The sequence below is a fragment of the Malaclemys terrapin genome, chromosome 5 (assembly GCF_027887155.1).
Source record: "Malaclemys terrapin pileata isolate rMalTer1 chromosome 5, rMalTer1.hap1, whole genome shotgun sequence".
Lineage (NCBI taxonomy): Eukaryota > Metazoa > Chordata > Testudines > Emydidae > Malaclemys > Malaclemys terrapin.
Window position 1 is genome coordinate 2,900,817 of NC_071509.1, and position 14,085 is coordinate 2,914,901.

The window sequence follows — 14,085 nt, forward strand, 5'->3', positions numbered from 1 at the left end:
GGCACCTGGCATTGGCCACTGTCAGCAGACAGGAGACTGGGCTAGATGGACCTTTGGTCTGACCTGGTACGGCCGTTCTTATGTTATGCAGGAGGGCTAGTTTTGACTGCAGTTACAGCACGTACTCTCTATATGATGACAAAGCACTGTTAAAGAGTCTGGTGTTATTGCTACTCAAAAGTCTGGATATATACCTGAATTCACTGTTGGTCCTTAATAGTGTGCTCTGTTAACCACATTATTCGGACGTTGATTTTCCGCGCTTTTTCTCTAGAAACATGAGTTTCTTCTGTAGCTGCCTGAGAAAGTCCGCTCAGGTCTATTTACACCCTATTTCTGAGCCCAAAGGATATAAACATCCATGTTGTTTACAGCAATCGCGAGGCTTTCGAATTTTAACCTTTAATATTTTTTTCCTATTTGCCAGCAGGCAAAAAAGAGAAAGGCACCAAAGTACCTTAGTGTGCAGCTGCAGCCCTGTCCCTTATTATTCAAATCAACACTACAGAATGTATCCAGGTTTATTCCATAAATGTACCCCCCCGCCCCACTCCCCCCTCCTTCCTGGGTTACCGGGGAGCAGGCAACACTCACCTGTGTGTCCAGGCACCTGACGTCGTCGGCAGTGACGGAGATCCAGAGTATCCCAGTGGCGATGTTGGATAGGTGGGAATCCTCTGGCCACCCCTCTGCCGCAGTCCCTTAACTTTTATAAAGGAAATGCCTCCACCTGGCTGGGCCCTGTGCACTGGGAGGAATAAACCTGAGCTGATCTGTACTATGGGTCTAAATCAAAAGTACCAATTAGAACCAATATACAGCCCATGTCCTCTTGGCTGAGCATTCACAGACCTTGACTTAACTTAGAAAAACACGAGAGCAATGAAAATGTCACAGCCACTTTGAATCAGTAGCGGGCACTTCAATAAATGATTGCTCTCTTTAAATATATCAGAGGGATAAATACCAGGGAGGGGGAGGAATTATTTCAGCTCAGTACTAATGTGGACACCAGAACGAACGGATATAAACTGGCCGTGGGGAAGTTTAGGCTTGAAATTAGACGAAGGTTTCTGACCGTCAGAGGGGTGAAATATTGGAACAGCCTTCCGAGGGAAACGGTGGGGGCGAAGGACCTGTCTGGCTTTAAGATTGAGCTAGATAAGTTTATGGAGGGGATGGTTTGATGGGATAACGTGATTTTAGTCAAAGGAACAGTGTGCCATCGCTGGTAAATAGTATCAATGGCCAATGAAGGTCTGGCTGGAGAATCTTGCCCGCATGCTCGGGGTTTTACTGATCGCCATATTTGGGGTCGGGAAGGAATTTTCCTCCAGGGTAGATTGGCAGAGGCCCTGGAGGTTTTTCGCCTTCCTCCGCAGCACGGGGCGGGGGTCGCTAGCTGGAGGATTCTCTGCTACTTGAAGTCTCTAAACCACAGGATTTGGGGACTTCAACAGCAGAGTCAAGGGAAAGGGGTTGGGACGGCTTTGTGGCCTGCATCATGCAGGAGGTCAGACTAGATGATCATAATGGTCCCTTCTGACCTTAGAGTCTATGAGTCTATGAGTAAATCAGCCCGTAAAGGCAGTTCACAGCAGTAAATGAAACTTCACCAAGGTCCCTTTACACTGTCACCAGCGTCTCTGGAGTTACACCTGAGGACAAGGGAGCGAACAACCAGCCCCAAACAAGCCATCTCTTCCTTCGGCGAGCCACAAGCCAGCCCCACTCCTCTGGCCACCACCAGAAACAGGGCCGGCTCCAGGCACCAGCCCAGCAAGCAGGTGCTTGGGGCGGCCAAGGGGAAGGGGCGGCACGTCGGGCTCTTCGGGGCAATTTGGCGGCGGGTCCCTCGGTCCCTCTTGGAGGGAAGGACCTGCCGCCGAATTGCCGCCGAAGAAGAAAATGGCACGGTGGAGCTGCCGCCGAAGTGCCGCCGATTGCGATCGCGGCTTTTTTTTTTTTTTTTCCCGCTGCTTGGGGCGGCAAAAACCCTGGAGCCGGTCCTGACCAGAAAGCAGCTTGGTAATCATTGGTAGCCTGGCCTGCCTTTCTCTCCGCGAGTTCGGACAGACCATAGCCACGACGCAGGCTTTGTTGGGCTTCTCCCCTGGAGCTGGAGAACCAAGGGTCAGTCTAGGGTGACCAGATGTCCCGATTTTATAGGGACAGTCCCGATTTTTGGGGTTTTTTCTTATATAGGCTCCTATTACCCCCCACCCCCGTCCCAATTTTTCACACTTGCTGTCTGGTCACCCTAGGTCAGTCCTCCCCAAACCACCTCCTACTGAGCTGGGCCTCCCCCCGTTTGAACCCTTCCTCCAATCCCAACATGCCTTGCAGCTGCAGCAGGGCGGGATGGCTCCAGCCCACAGTCCCTTCCTGTCTAGTGCGGGGTTCGTACAGCCTGGCCCAGCTCTTTATAGCCGCTTTACGGGATGTAGCGCTCTCCACTGCCAGTATAACTGTATCTGTATCTGTATGGGGAGGGTGGGTGGCTGCTTTAACTAGAGCAGGATAGCGAAAGCAGCAAATCTTTTCAGAGTAGACAAGGCCAGAGGTAAACAGCAGGGCTGGCCAGGAAGCAAGAATTCTGGGGATCCCTACACTGATCACTGAGCTATTAGTCATTGTGACAATGCGGTTCTGGCGGAACCCAACTGAGAGTGCCAACTCAGGACAAATTGCTAAAACAGGGCAGTTACAGCCCAAGGCTGGGGTTTTTCCACCTCTAAGGCCAACCAAACCAGCCAGACTAAGACTTCAGTCTCATCCCACTGGCTAACCGCAAGTCTCACAAGCAATCTCCTTAGACACTCCAGTTTCCCATTATTACCACCAGTGCCACTCGTTATGGGGACAAATGGTTATGAAAACCAATACCCCAGTAAAAGAAAAAGGTTCTCCTGATCCCAAAGGACCAAGCCCCAGACCCAGGTCAATATACAAATCAGATCTTACCCACAAATCACGCTGCTGCCAATCCTTTAGAATCTAAAATCTAAAGGTTTATTCATGAAAGGAAAAGATAGAGATGAGAGTTAGGATTGGTTAAGTGGAATCAATTACATACAGTAATGGCAAAGTTCTTGGTTCAGGCTTGCAGCGGCGATGGAATAAACTGCAGGTTCAAATCAAGTCTCTGGAATACATCCCCAGCCGGGATGGGTCCTCAGTCCTTTGTTCAGAGCTTCAGTTTGTAGCAAAGTCCCTCCAGAGGTAAGAAGCAGGATTGAAAACCAGATGGAGATGAGGCATCAGCCTTATATAGTCTTTTCCAGGTGTAAGAACACCTCTTTGTTCTTACTGTGGAAAATTACAGCAAGATGGAGCCTGGAGTCACATGGGCCAGTCCCTGCATACTTTGCTGAGTTACAAGGCGTATCTGCCTTCTCTCAATGGGTCCATTGTATAGCTGATGGTCCTTAATGGGCCATCAAGCAGGCTAGGCAGAGCTAATCTCAGCTTGTCTGGGATGTCACCCAGAAGCATAGCAGAAGTTTGAAATACAGACAGTATAGAGCCAATATTCATAACTTCGACTACAAAACTGATACACACATATAGACAGCATAATCATAACCAGTAAACCATAACCTTGTCCTAGACACCCCATTTGACCCCCTTTATACAAGATTTGGGTGCCACTACAGGACCTTGGTTGCAACAATGATCTATACGGTCCCAGTTTATGTCAATAACATCACAGTCATTTTCACCTGCTGGCGCTGCTGCCCCTTGTATAAACAATTACCCATCTCCACTGGGCAAGGGAAAGAGAATCAGAGCAAGCACAGATTTGAACCTGGGTCCCCACAGTCCCTGAGCATGCCCTAGCCACCAGACTATTGGCCATTCTTCAGTAACCTGTTCTCCCTCGCTGGCGTCGACCAGAGACTTCAGCCTGGACCTGAGAAACAAAGTTTCATCCAAACCGCTGGGTTTCCACACAAAGTGCCAGTTTTGACGAATCGTTTTTTTCCAATGAAAAGACATTCTGCCGAAAAATTCCCGACCAGCCAGAGCAAACTGGGCCCAGTCTCTCCCGATTAGACTGCGAGCGCTTTGGGGCGGAGACTGTCTTTTTGTCCTGGGTTTGTACCTAGTAACTAATAATGGCCTCTAATCGTTTCCAGCGCTGCTCTGGAAACCGCCTTTATTTCTCCGCTGGCCTTTGAGACAGGGTGGCTGGAAGGGGACACTGCATCCCAGGTGAAGGCATCTGAGTGGCCTCCACACAGTGTCATTGTTATTATTCTCCTTCGCTGTAAGTGATCAGGGCCTCCGGATTTGTGTCCCGCCCCAGAGGAGCCAGGTTTCTAAGCTAAGAGTTATTCTCCCTTCAGCAGAGAATTCCCATGGAGGGAGGGGCCCAGGTGCATTTCTGCCATGCAGGATGGAAGCTCTGGCTGATTCTTGCTCTTCTCCAGCACAGATCCCCTCCCCTGAATTCCTGAGACGCTCTCCGGGCCCCTTATCGCCGCGGAATGCAAACCATTCCAAAGTCCTCCCAGGAATCAGCAGAAAGCAGCCCTTGCCCAACCACATCTCCCCACTGCTCTGATTGCAGCACTAGACTGGGAATTTCCACTAGCCGTGGCATCTTCTCCTAAAGGGCTGCACGAATCCTCCTGCATGAACTGACACGGCACCTCCCGGCCGTTCACCATACTGGCACCCCGCTGCTTACCGCCGTACTGGGCCACTTTCTCTCTGGCTTCCCCGAACCCCAGCTTCCCAGACCCCAGCGTAGGCAGCGTGCTGCTGGCCACCTTCGACGAAACACAGACACACCGACTCCACCAGGAGCTAATCCAGCCCAGGCCTCCCCCCACAGCATCGCTGGAGCCAGTCTCTTTCTCCTCCAGTCCCTGCGGTTCCATGACTCACGGTGGGATCTTAGCCAAGCCAGTGGTAGAACTGGGGTTGTCACTCGGGGCTACCAGCTCCCTGCTCCAGCCATTGCACCAGCACCACAGCCGCCCACCTTTCCCTGGGACATCTCTAAAGACCTGCCACCAGATGTTGCTCAGACCCAGAATCCAAAGCCCACTGGACAACAGAGAGTCTGCAGCGCATAAAAAAACCATGCACAAATATTCATAGGCAACATCACACAGCAGCACATGTTTAATGACGGGGCTAGAAATGGCATCACGGTTTGTTTGTTGGTTTCATCTCAGTGTCTGGTATTTTCCAAGCACTGCAAGTGCGTTACCCCGGTGTAACTAATGACCCTGTTATACCTTCCTCTGCAGCATCGTGTGTGGGGCACTGTCCGAGATGGGCTACTGGAGTAGATGGCCCGTGGGTGTGAGCCAGTCTGACAAAGCCTGCGTTGCCGGCTTGCATGAATTTATCACCAGTCTCGCGGTATTTGGTGGGTTTTTTTTTCCTTAAAGCCCCAGCTCCTGGAATCAGGAGAGTTCAATGAAAGCTGAGATTGCCCCGTAAAAGACAAAATAATTTCCTAGCCCGGCCAGTTGTGGAGCAAAGGTGGAAAACGTGATCCAAGTGCCCTGAAGGCTCAGAAACCTGAAGGTAAATAAAGAGACCCCCAAACTCTCATTTTTTAAACCTCGTGATTTTAAGCCAGTCTTCTGACTTGTGGGGTGGGGAACTGACTCATGATTTTGAGCACTTGGGGTTAGCAACGTTGCTATCCTCATTTTACAGATGGAGAAACAGGCGCACGAGGAAGCAAAGTGAGTTACCCAGGGCTACTTAGCAAGTCAGAGGCAGAGGAAGGACCAGCACTCAGGCCTCCCAGATCCAAGCGTGGTGTTCTAGGCACCAGTCCCGCTCCCCATGCAGAGCTGTGCTTGCAGGATCTGCACCAGGAAACCCAACGCCTGGGTTGAGGCCCAGCAGCCCAAGACGAATGGGAGCTTTGCTCCTGGGATTTAGGCCCTTGATGGAATTCACGCCGCCTTGAATCACAGCGGCCAGTCGCTCCATTGTGGTGCAGCGGGTGTGGTCCCCCATGTCATGTACATTCACTAGTTTCCCTTTCCCCAGAACTTCATTTTGCAGATGGAAAAGTCCCCTCTGGAACGTGCCCAGAAGGGTCTAGGAAGAAAACCGGGTGCTGCTGCCGCCTGGAGGCCACCCAGGCGAGACTGCTAGCAATTCCTGCTACTGTTCTCTGTTCTTTCCTTGTGACATAGTCCCACCCAACCCCGTATTGCCCAACAGGTGCTGTCCGCAACTGAGTGGCGGGCGGTCTGGCCCAGGGGTTAACCGGGCTTCAGTCAGAAGGCACAGCGGAGGGTCAGGGCTGGGGGCCAGAGGTCAGGAAGGAGCTGGGGGCTGGAGCAGGTGCAGGCTGACGCTGGATAGAGCAAGCGCAAGGCTAGAGATGGTGGAGGCAGCGACAGGCCCGGGCCCAGCTGCGGGCTAGAGAGCATTGAGCAGCCACTGAACTGCTGCTGCTACTGACCTTAAGTATCGACCCGCTGACTCCTTCAGCCCATCAGGCGGTGCTGTCAAGCAGACAGCTTCTCTCGGGGCCAGCTGTGCTCGTCGAGGTGCCCGGAGTCTGAAGCCCCTGACAGGCGTGTGGGCTGCAGGACATGGCGGTGTGGGTCTGGGGCAGCTGGAGCCTCCAGGCTCGTCGCCACGATCACGAACAGCCTCTTGATGATTAAACGGCACAGCCAGGTAACTGACCGTACTTGCGGTTCGATATTAAGAATGTTCAAGAGACTCAAATAACCACGATCGGTGACATCGCCGCCCCTTCCCAGGCAGTGCAGTCTCCCCGCGTCTTTCCTTCACCTGACCCAGGTGTGCTTCCCAAATGCCCCCTTAAACTAGCCACCTGGCATTTACAAAGCACCGTTCACGTCACTTTCAACGTAACTAGTCGGCTTGTGCCAGCTTTGTCTTCGGTGCCTCCCTCTCCTTTCCCATCTTTTGCCTGAATATTAACTTCCAAATGTTAAGGGCAGGAAGGGGTGCTGCGGCCAACCCAGGGGAAATCTTTATCAGCTCACGTCTTGACAGGTAAAGAGGAGCTGATCACAGAACTAAAAATGAACGGTAGCTTAGGTACAAGTGGTCATGACTTGATCCCATTTATAATGTGCAAGCAGAACAAAGTCCAGACCAGTAATATAGAGATGACTCACGTAATTATAGACCTGTTGGCCTGATGTCGATCCTGGGCAGGATAATGGAGTGACTGCTACAGGAGTTGATCAATAAAGAATTAAATGAGGGTAAGGGTATGCCTACACTACAAAATTAGGTCAAATTTATAGAAGTCAATTTTTTTAGGAAGCAATTTTATACAGTCGATTGTGTGTGTCCCCACTAAGTGCATTAAGTCAGCGGAGTGTGTCCACAGTACCGAGTCTAGCGTCGACTTTCGGAGTGCTGCATTGTGGGTAGCTATCCCACAGTTCCTGCAGTCTCTGCCGCCCATTGGAATTCTGGGTTGAGCTCCCACTGCCTGATGGGGCAAAAACATTGTTGCGGGTGGTTTGGGGTACATGTCGTCAGTAGCCCCTCCCTCCATGAGAGCAGCAGCAGACAATCGTTTCGCGCCTTTTTTCCGCGCAGACGCCATACCACGGCAAGCGTGCAGCCCGCTCAACTCAGCCGCCACTGTTGTGTCCTGGGTGCTGCTGGCAGCAGACGGTGCAGTAGGGCTGCAAACCATCGTCACAGTTCCGCTGCCACTCTGCTCTCCTGCAGACGCCATATCACAGCAAGCATGGAGCCCGCTCAGATCACCACACCAGTTATGAGCACTGTAAACACCTCGTGCATTATCCTGCAGTATAAGCAGCAACGGAACCTGCAAAAACAGGCGAGAAGGCGATGGCAGCGTGGTGACGAGAGTGATGAGGACATGGACACAGACTTCTCTCAAAGCACAGGCCCTGGCAATTTGGACATCATGGCAGTAATGGGGCAGGTTCATGCCGTGGAACGCTGATTCTGGGCCCAGGAAACAAGCACAGACTGGTGGGACCGCATAGTGTTTCATATCTGGGATGATTCCCAGTGGCTGCGAAACTTTCGCATGCGTCAGGGCACTTCCATGGAATTTTGTGACTTGCTTTCCCCTGGTCTGAAGCGCAAGAATACCAAGATGAGAGCAGCCCTCAGAGTTCACAAGCAAGTGGCAATAGCCCTCTGGAAGCTTGCAATGCCAGACAGCTAGCTGTCAGTCGGGAATCAATTTGGAGTGGGCAAATCTACTGTGGGGGGCTGCTGGGATCCAAGTAGCCAATGCAATCACTGAGCTGCTGCTACCAAATGTAGTGACTCTGGGAAATGTGCAGGTCATAGTGGATGGCTTTTCTGCAATGGGATTCCCTAACTGTGGTGGGGCAATAGATGGATCGAATATCCCTATCTTGGCACCGGAGCACCAAGGCAGCAAGTACATAAACTGAAAGGGGTACTTTTCAAAGGTGCTGCAAGCATTGGTGGATCACGAGGGACGTTTCACCAACATCAACATGGGATAGCTGGGAAAGGTACATGACACTCGCATCTTCAGGAACTCTGGTCTGTTTCAAAAGCTGCAGGAAGGAACTTTCTTCCCAGACCAGAAAATAACTGTTGGGGATGTTGAAATGTCTATAGTTATCCTTGGGGACCCAGCCTACCCCTTAATGCCATGGCTCATGAAGCCGTACACAGGCAGCCTGGACAGTAGTCAGGAGCTGTTCAACTATAGGCTGAGCAAGTGCCGAATGGTGGTGGAATGTGCCTTTGGACATTTAAAAGTGCGCTGGTGCAGTTTACTGACTCGGTTAGAGCTCAGCTAAACCAATATTTCCATCATTATTACTGCTTGCTGTGTGCTCCACAATATCTGTGAGAGTAAGGGGGAGATGTTTATGGCGGGGTGGGAGGTTGAGGTAAATCGCCTGGCTGCTGATTATGCACAGCCAGAAACCAGGGCGATTAGAAGAGCACAGCAGGGTGCACTGCACTTCAGAGAAGCTTTGAAAACCAGTTTCATGACTGGCCAGGCTACGGTGTGAAAGGTCTGTTTTTTCTCCTTGATGAAAACCTGCCCCCTTGCTTCACTCTACTTTCCTGTAAGCCAACTGCCCTCCCCTCCCCCCTTCGATCACCGCTTGCAGAGGCAATAAAGTCATTGTTGTTTCAAATTCATGCATTCTTTATTAATTAGTCACAGAAATAGGGGGATAACTGCCAAGGTAGCCCGGGACGGGTGGTGGAGTAGGGAAGCACCGGGTAGGGTGGTGGAGGAAGGGAGGAGGGAAGGAAGGCCACACTGCACTTCAAAACTTATTGAATGCCAGCCTTCTGTTGCTTGGGCAGTCCTCTAGGGTGGAGTGGTTGGGTGCTCAGAGACACTCCCCCCTGCGTTCTTGGGCGTCTGGGTGAGGAGGCTATGGAACTTGGGGAGGAGGGCGGTTGGTTACACAGAGGCTGCAGTGGTGATCTGTGATCCTGCTGCCTTTCCTGCACCTCAACCATAACCCAGAGCATATCAGTTTGATCCTCCATTAGCCTCAGCATTGCATCCTGCCTCCTCTCATCATGCTGCCGCCACCACTCCTCTTGCTCCCGCCACCTGTCATCTCATGCGTCCCTCCTGTCCTCTCATTCATTTTGTGCTTTCCTGGACTCTGACATTGTTTGCCTCCAGGCATTCTGCTGGGCTTTTTCAGTGCGGGAGGACTGCATGAGCTCAGAGAACATTTCATCGCAAGTGTGTTTTTTTCACCTTCTTATCTGTGCTAGCCTCTGGGACAGAGATGCTAGTGGTAGCGTTGAAACATTTGCAGCTGCGGGAGGAAAAAAAGGGAGAGTTGGGTTGGCCATTTAAAAGGAGGGGCTGCGGTTTTGGGTTAACATGCAGCACAAACCCAACTAACCTCCCCCACCCCAAATTCTCTGGGATGATCACTTCACTCCTCCCCCCACCGCATGGCTAACAGCAGGGATGATTTCTTTTCAGCCACAGGCACACAGCCCAGCAGGAACAGCCACCTCTGAATGTCCCCTTAATAAAATTCCCCTATTTCAACCAGGAGACCATGAATGATATCTCTCCTGAGGATAACAGAGAGAGATAAAGAATGGATGTTGCTTGACTGCATTCCAGTAGCTTTACTGGCCATGAATACATGCCAAGTCTTCAGGGAAAATTAATCATTAAACACACTTGCTTTTAAACCATGTATTATATTTACAAAGGTACATTCACCAGATGGACCTTCTCCGCCTTCAAGGAATATAGCTCCTGTCAGACTAATTTGATATTTTTTTGGATGTGATTACACGTTTGGTTGATAAAGGTAATAGTGTTCATCACAGGCACCGGCTTCCTCCTTTCCCTGGGGGGACTCAACACCCGCTCAGCCACACCCCACTCCACTGCTTCCCTCAAGCCACACCCACGCCCCGCCTCTTCCCACCCCTGTTCCACCCCAGGCCCCGCCCCACCCCTGCCTCTTGCCTCCCAGTTCCGCCCCCTCCCCCAAGTGCACCCCATCTCCACTCCTCCCCCTCCCTCCCAGTGCCTACTGCACGCCACAGAACAGCTGATCGCAGTGGACCGGAGGCACTGGTGGGGAGCAGGGAAACTGGCTGCTGGTGGGTGCTAAGCACCCGCTAAAATGGTGTTCGCATCATATACTTAGAGTTCTGTACGGTGTTTGACTTGGCACCGCCTGACATTTTGATTAAAAAACTAGACCAATATAAAGTTAACATGGCCCACATGAAGTGGATTAAAAGCTAGTCTCAGAATGTTACTGTAAATGGGGAATCGTCATTTCGTGGGTGTGCTTCCAGTGGAGTCCCTCAGGGATCACTTCTTGGCCCTTTGCTATTTAACATTTTTATCAAGGACCTGGAAAAAAAATATAAAATCATCACTGACAGACAGGACCCTCTGTTGCTTATCACTGACAGAGTTTGCAGATGACACAAAAACTGGGGGAGCGGTAAATAAATAAGAGGACCGGTCACTGATTTCGAGTGATCTGGATCGCTTGGTAAATTGGCATTTCAATATAACTAAATGTAAATGTCTACATCTGGGAACGACGACTGACGGCCTCACTTACAGGATGCGGGGCTCGAACCTGGGGAGCAGGGACTGAAAGAGCTTTGGAGGTCCTGGCAGATAATGAGCTGAACATGAGCTGACACTGTGGCCGAAAGAGCTAATGCGATCCCTGGATAGAGAAACAGGAATCTCCAACAGGAACAGAGAGGTACGTTCCCTCTATAGTTGGCACTGGTGTGACCACTGCTGGAATCCTGCATCCAGTCCTGGTGCCCACAATTCAAGAAGGACGTGGATAAATTGGAGAGAGTATTCGAAACCATCCCTTCTAGTGATAGACTCAAAGAGCTCAGTCCATTTTGCTCAACAAAAAAGAAGGTTAAGGGGTGACTTGATCCAGGGCCGGCTCTAGGCACCAGCCTAGCAAGCAGGTGCCTGGGGCGGCAAACGGGAAAGGGCGGCTTCCCGGGCGGTGTTAGAGCGGCACGCCGGCGGCAGCTCCTCCGGGGTTCCCTCTTCGCTCTTCGGCGTCGGCTTTCTTTTCCCTTCGCTGCCTGGGGCGGCAAAAAAGGTAGAGCCAGCCCTGACTTAATCACAGCCAAGCCATGTAACCCTTCTGCCAAGTGGATTCAGTGGCTGGGTTCAATATCTCGGGGCTCCTTTTCAACAGTACAACACAGAACCAGCTCGAGCTCCCACCCTGTAACCTGGGAAATTTACACACCACCCCTGGGTGCCTCTGAGAGGCAACACTTCCCCTCTCGCAAGCACAGAGCCTGAGTGTAGAAAAGAAACTTTCAATGAAAGGAGGGAAGTCAGCCGACATTACTTAGGGAAATGCCACAAGCAGGATTTATAAATATAAACTGGGAGCAGGACGCACACCCCAGAGTGCGTGGGGCAGAGCCTTCTGCCTCCGGTTCTTCAGTTCTACAACCAACTTGTTCCTTTTCTGTGCCCCTCCCTGCTCCCGCTCCACACCCCACTCACAGTGGGTGTCCTGGGTCAGTATGGACCCAGGGTTCAGAGGTGCAGCTGTGTGAGTTCCCCTCCTGCCCGGAGGAGGGAAAGAGGGAGGCACCACTTGTTCCGCCATCCGAGTACTTGCTTTGCCTTCCCCGCCCTGCTGACCAGCCGCTGTGCTGCACGCGGTCACCTCCTGTTGCCACCTGCTTCTCCACTGTGACCTCTGTGGGTCCGTTTCTTGCGGTCCCCCCAGCTCTCAGCGATTGTCAGCTCTTAGTGGGGGAACCTCTTTGCTGAAGCAGGCTGGGAGGAAAGGCCGTCCCACAACAGGTGATTTCAGCTCTAGTGAGCACTTAGCAAAACAAAAGACTCCTAATAGAGTCTTAATTAGCTCTGCCTTTGAACAGTGGGGAGGAGAAGGTTAAACGGTGCCTAGGACTCTTAGGTAGAGCCCACACCTGCTGGCAGGGGCACCTGTCCCCACCCCCTCTTACCCTTCACAGGGGTCTGGCATCCTAGCCCCCTACTCTGCAAATTCATTTCAGTTGAGGGCGGCCCCCTCCAGCAGGACCGGCTAAGTGCCGTTCTGCTCCCCTTTATTCATACAATAAGGGTAACAACATGTCGCTTCCCCAGAGTCACTTTCCCAGTTTCATCTGGTGGCTGCTGGCTTTCCTTTGGCGGTTCCGGTTATAAAGGTGCTGTCCTCGCTGAGCCGATTGTCACGCACCGTGGTGGGCTCAGGGCTGGTGGAAGCCCCCAGAACCTGGTCAGATTGTTCACAGAAGAGGCAGGTAGAAGGGGAATTCCCGGAGGTGCGGTTACTCATTCTGTCTGTGCAGTAGTCGGTTTCAAGCCACTTGATTCGCTCTCTGCACTGATGGGCGGTCCGGTGGATTCCCAACGCCGCAAGCTCCTGCAAGATTTCTTTGTACCCACAATCACTTCTTGCACTCTTACTGGAGTCAAATGTCTTGCTTGTCTCTGTTAGGATAGAGATATTCAGGCCTGTCTGCAAAGGCCTATACTTTAAGAATTTAGGTGTATTCTTATCCCTTAGCGAGTTATAGAGGTATAAAAGAGAGAATCAAAATCACTGTCTGTCTGTGTAAGGGACAGTCTGAGGCCTGGTTCTTAGGTTAAGGCCTTCGGCTAAGCAGCAGAGGCAGCCATAAACTGGGAAGCGAACGGTCACATCCTCACATCCCAAATCCGTCACGTGGAAATAAGGTGCTATTGGGCTGTTAGGAATACAATCCTGTCCTGATATTCCCATCACCTCCAGAGAAAGGGAAGAGCCTAGAAGATGTAAAAGGAAACTTAGTTTGATTGGATCCTGTCTGGCAAGAACTCACTTATCAATAGCTGGGATGCAAAATCCTCATTTCTGTATTGTTCTATTACTGTAGTCTCCACTTCCCTATTGTTTGTCTGTATAATCTCTGTCTGGTTCTGGGATTGTTTCTGTCTGCTGTATACTTAATTTTGTTGGGTGTTAACCAATTAAGGTGGTGGGATATAATTGGTTAAATAACCGTGTTACAATGTGTACAGGATTGGTTAGTTACATTTCAGTAAAATGATTGGTTAAGGTATAGCTAAGCAGAACTCAAGTTTTACTATAGAGTCTGCAGTCAATCAGGAAGTAAAGGGGGAATGGGAACAGGGAATGGGGTGGGGGAATTGGAATCATATTTTGCTAAGGGGGGGATGGGAACAGGGAATGGGAACAGGGACACAGGCAAAGCTCTGTGGTGTCAGAGCGGGGAAGGGGGACACTGAGGATGGAAACTGGAATCATGCTTGCTGGACGTTCACCCCAATAAACATCGAATTGTTTGTGCCTTTGGACTTCGGGTCTTGTTGCTCTCTGTTCATGCGAGAAGGACCAGGGAAGTGAGAGGGTGAAAGAATAAGCCCCCTAACAGTCTCGCACTCCGATTTACCAGAATTTGGCTGTGTTCCTATGGCCAGGTAGCAGTGCATTAGGATCGGGTATCTGTCTGTCCGTAGGTATAGCTGGCAAAGGAAACTGATCCGTGGATTTTCAGGTGAGCATGGAAAGGAAGAGTTAAATGCACAGCAGCTGTATTTGAACCAAGTAGGCTTGC

The 14,085-nt window shown here is 51.2% G+C and overlaps 1 protein-coding gene across 2 annotated transcripts in view; it reads left to right on the forward strand.

The window, feature by feature from the left end:
• SIGLEC1 (sialic acid binding Ig like lectin 1) overlaps positions 1–14,085 on the forward strand; it is a 67,643-nt gene that overhangs the window by 5,549 nt on the left and 48,009 nt on the right. The window lies entirely within an intron of this gene.